A 5382-nucleotide genomic window follows, 5' to 3' on the forward strand; every position below is an offset into this window, starting at 1 on the left:
GCTTAAACTGTCTTTCTTGAAGACATTTTACTGCTGTTTAATATGAGGAAGTGGGATCTATAACAAAAACAAAAAAAAGTATATTGCTCTATTACGCTGAAGGATAATGAGATACTACCGCCTGAAAATGGTACATTTTAATCTAAAGTAATTGGGGATGATACAGTATTTGCTTTTGCTGACACGGTATGGAATGTGCTTTTCAACTCGAGTTTAAATGAGGTTGACTCGATTAATATATTCCCTCACTATTTCTGCTTCTTAAAATGGATGGGGACATTCAGTTCTTTTGCACTTTTTTTTTTTTTCTTAAAGCATTCCTATTTATATGGGACCTAAACGATTAGATTTTTGCGCCAAGCTACAAAAGACAGAAAATAAACTATGCTATTACATTTGCTTCTTAACTTATGGAAATCATCTGGCAGAAAAATGATATCTCATTGCCCATCTATAAAAAGAAAAAATAATGATAAAAAAAACTGGAATCTGTATTAAATGTACAGTATTAAAGGCAGTGTGTGGATTTCACTTTGTTTCTGTGTCATTTCTTTGTTTCACTGGAAAATAAAAGCATAGGGGAGATTTCACGATTGAAAACTATGATCATAAAGACAAGCTCAGCATTCTTTTTTTTTTTTCCACTCATGTAATCTTAAAAAATTGCCAAGTGGTGGCGCTGTTTGAATTTTTTTTTAACCAACTTTATTTCCCAACATTGTCCTAATGGGATTCGCAAAGAGAGAGACAAAGTTAAAAGTGTATTTTGCAGTCAAAAAGAAGTTGTATTAGCAGTCATTTATTCTATATTGCCAGATCTACTACTCAAATACCCAAACCTGTTCCTTGGTTATCGTACCAAAACATGAAAATACATGAAAAATGATAAGTTAAAGTTAAATGCCTCTTGTATTCCAAAGGCTGTTATCAGCAGAGACTGACAAAGACTTCCCACCCACCCTCAGCTTGTTCAGATAATGTGGTTTTTATGCAGCATTCACCTGTTTTACTACTACTATGAAGAATGAACCTCTTTCAAAGGATGTTGTATTGGCATTGTGTGAGTTGAAGATAATAACAGATTTTCACACATTAGGACAGCAGAGCTGTACAATGAGTGTGTTATAGCAAAACTAAGATTGCCACAACATCACATCAATATTACCATAAGTTATTTTTTAAATAATATATGTGTTTTAATTATTTTGTGTGTGTATAACAAGTGCAAAAACAAAACTGAGTTTGCTCCCACTGAAAAGCACCAATTGTTTATGTGATGTGATTGTGAATATGGGCTTTAACAGTACTTAAATGACTAAAGCTGCCAGCAGTGATAAGGACGCCAAGCAGGTCAGCAGAGCACAGCTGTCACATTAGAAGCGTGGTTGTATGTACTCTATGCACTGACAGGAAAACCCTGCTTCTGCTTACAGCACCCCTGTGGTCAAGCAACAGATTTTCAGCCTGACCCAGTGGAGTCCATACGCCACATTTGGTGCAAATACAATCAAGGATTGCTGGTGTACGGTGCTTAGCAAATTCATTAGACCACATGTCATGAAAACGGAAATAGTCTGGACAGAAATCTGTCCATAAATAAATTCATCTGGACTTTTCTGAGAAGTCGGCAATGAATCAAGCATAGGATATATAAACTGATTTTTCTGCAGAGCAAATAACTTTTCCGTCACCTTAATCAAAATAAAGTGTTTGAATATTATTTTCTGCTTTTTTGTAAAACAATACATTTGAACATTTATGGCTAACAACAACAATATTATTTTAGCATTAAAAATATAAAGAGCTTGCACATACTGACAGATTAACCATTACAGAAACCTAAAAAAATGATAATTCTGGTAATTACCAATACTGTTAATTTAGGTCAGCTGTGGCAGAAACCTTATAATGCTCTAATACATTTGTTAGGCATCGTAGCTATGATCTCACTTCCTGTTTGGTGGCTTTGCTCCGATTGGCTAATGATCCATCTGATAACATGAGACTAGGTCTGACAATCATCTGTCCCAATTCTAATTGAGATTGAGAGGGAAAAAGGCGACCTGTGAAAATGCTTAAACTTTTTAGAGCAGCAGCAGACATCACAGTTCACTTTGAATGTGTCTTAATCCAAGAAGCCAAATGTCATGTATGTGGTTCAAACGTTTTTTGTGCAAAAACGCAGCTCTAGCTTGACCCATGGTGGCGCTAGAACGCTCTGGGCACAGATGTGACACTGGATGCAGTTTTCTTCTTCTCCAGTGAAAGAAGAAACAGATGATGCACTGTGAGAAACGCTAGAAAATAACTGGATTTCTAAAGCTTTACACGTGTGAAACAATTCATATAGGCCTCATGAATTGAAACCTGGCTGTGTTAAGCATTGTTTACTTGTACACAATGTTGCCAGTGCAGCATGGAGTGCCTTAGAACAAATATGGAACGGTGTGTTCATTCACATAAACAACAGTATCTTTTTCTGCCGCCTTGTTCTTTTTTTTTCCATTTCATTTCCAGGATCTAAAAATGGCACACAAACACACACACACACACACACACAATGCAGCCTGCTATTTTTAGAACCCTGGAAAGGAACAAGATGGTTGCAGAGAAGCTGAAGTGTATGCACAGACTCCTATAAATACAAGCACAACACATGGGGGGATTTGCAGCTGCACATTTGCTGCCCTTTGGATTCAGCACCACTGAGGACAAATGAGCTGCTGCATTGCTAATGGATGTTGTTTATTGTTAGCCCCCTCACCCACCCCCCAGCCTGTGCAGACGAACTCATTCTCCTCTGTGTTTTGGAATGTTTCTCAATGAATAATTGACTGGAGTGGTATTTTTGACCATCCCTGTCTTGGGTGCTGTATATAAATAGTTCATGTGCAGCAAAGCGTGCGTGTATTTATCAGGGGCGTCAGGCCTGGGAGTAGGAGCCCTGTTATGTAATAGGCATGTGAGTTGGCACACCACAGAGACGCTGCATTGAATGGGTGTGTGTGATGCTCTGTTCCCATTGAGTGTTTTCAGAGTGATAGTATACTCACTGGGAGTCCTTTGTCAAGTTTGCTGCAGCTGAGGCAGCTAATTTTGTTACTGCGATTGGTAAACATGAACTTGCATGCACCATGGCCTTTAAATAATGCACTTTGTTTGATGCATACGTTTATGAATTATAAATCAGCTGTAGCTCACTTATCCATGTTAGGTATTGATTTGGCCTTTTCACAGTATCGACACTGACCTTGTAAGTGTAATAACATGCAGCTGCTGTTGTTTTTTTTAATAGTGGGGACGGAGATATATATTTTGTGCAACACTGTGTTGCATTTCTACTGATGCAAATTTGAAAATTAACATTCAGAATAATTTTTGCAACTCTCTGTTTATATTCTGCCAAAATTGTCTGCTATATAGATGTAAAAAGGCACTTGAGGTTGAGAAACAGTGGAACAAATGGCCAATGTTCTAAGATTCTAATTTGTTCTCATGCAAAACTTTTTGATGCCACGCTGAAATTTGTTATCACAGCTGATGGTATGTAGTTATATTTAGCTCGCTACTGCTGAATATAGTAACAGTGAATGGATGTTGCTGTAAGATATTACATAATAATAGTGAGTTTCCTACATGGACATGAAAGGAGATGACTGTTTTAAAGGCACAGTGATAACGAGAGGAAGGAGATTTCAACACGCGAGGAAGAATGCTGTTTTATTTGAACGTCTTCTCTGTAGCTGTTGTCCAGTGTGTGAACTGATTTCCAACAGAGTCTGTAGATACGGTCATTTTTATTTCATATATTCAACATTTAAAATTGTTTTTAAAAAATATAATAGAACCACACAACTGGATTATAAAAATACCAATAAATACGTACATTACATTCACATAAAAGTGAATGGGCAATGTTTGCTTTGGTACACTATGCACATAGAGTCCACACATCATAGTACACACCATTGACCTTTTATTTCACAAAAAACTCCAAACATCAGTTGTGAGTCTGCTTACAGACAGAGGAATGGTTTATTTGAAGAGTTTCAGCCAGGATTTAGAGTGCATCATGACACTTCTTATGGCCTCTTGATGATGGACTCATCTTTGTGCTTCTCCTTCTAGACCTCAGTGCAGGATTTAATACAGGGAATAGCAGAATTTTTCTCCAGAGACTGCAAAGACTATTAAAATGTATTAAAATGTCCTTCATTGGTTTGAGTTGTATTTATCTTATATATTTCAATTTGTCCTTGAAAATGAGGAATGTCTCTAACACAATTGGAGATAAAGTATCTGAATTTCAGGAGCGGGACCCCGCCTCTAAACACGTTACTTCCGGTTCTTATCTATATATGTTCCCTCAGTTCTACAAGCTGTTCATTCTCGTTTACGTCCCCCACCCTCCCTCCCCTTTTCAATTCTTTCACTTCTTCACTTCTATTTAGTACATGGGGATCTGCCAGGCCCAGGAGCTGCTTTCAGTCCCCTTCGAGGCCTTCCCCAAACCGCAGCTCAATTCATTTCTAAGCTATTCACCTGTATCTACTAAAACGCTGTCAACTGCTTCCCTCATTCGATATGCATACATTTCCATTATCCCTTTTATTGGAATGGCCATTATTCCAGGGTGTACCATGCCCTTTGCTGAATGATACCTGGTTCAAGCCCTCGCCATGAACCTGATGTGAATAAGTGGTTAATAAAATGCATGGATGGATGCATACATTTCCTTTGCTATGCAGATGACAAACAGCTATATTTATCCATGAACCAGATGACCCTGGACAGGTCGCCAGTCTCTCGCAGGGTTAACACATAGACAGAGACAACCAATCGCACTCACATCCACAGGCAATTTAGTGTTTCCAGTTAACCTATCCCCACTAACTGTACGTCTTTGCTATTGTCAGATAATTCCCTGATAAGCATTCATCTAAAATGCAGCAGCAAGAGTCCTGACAAAGACCAGAAAAAGAGCTCATATTTCCTGTATTAGCTTCTCTTCACGAGCTTTCTGTAAAATCCTAATTGATTGTAAAATCCTTCTTCCCACATACAATTCCTGAAATATCAGGCCACATCATATATAAAAACTTCATAGAATCATATTATCCCAGTAGAGCACTTTATTCTCAGACTGCAAGCTTACTCGAGGTTTTCAGAGATTTTGAAAGTAGAATAGGGGGACAACCATCCATCCATCTATCAGGCCCCTCTCTTGTGCAACCAACTCTCAGTTTGGTTTCAAGATGAGAAAACCTCCGCTATTTTTAGATTGAGCTTAAAATTTTCCTTCTTAATAAAGGTTATAATTAGGGCCAGATCAGGTAATCCTGTGTGCACCCTCAATTGATCGCAGCAGATGGCTGCCCCTCC

This window comes from Diplotaxodon limnothrissa, linkage group LG1, assembly GCF_057381915.1.
Source record: "Diplotaxodon limnothrissa isolate DT_005_m linkage group LG1, D_limnothrissa_male_GT1.1, whole genome shotgun sequence".
NCBI lineage: Eukaryota > Metazoa > Chordata > Actinopteri > Cichliformes > Cichlidae > Diplotaxodon > Diplotaxodon limnothrissa.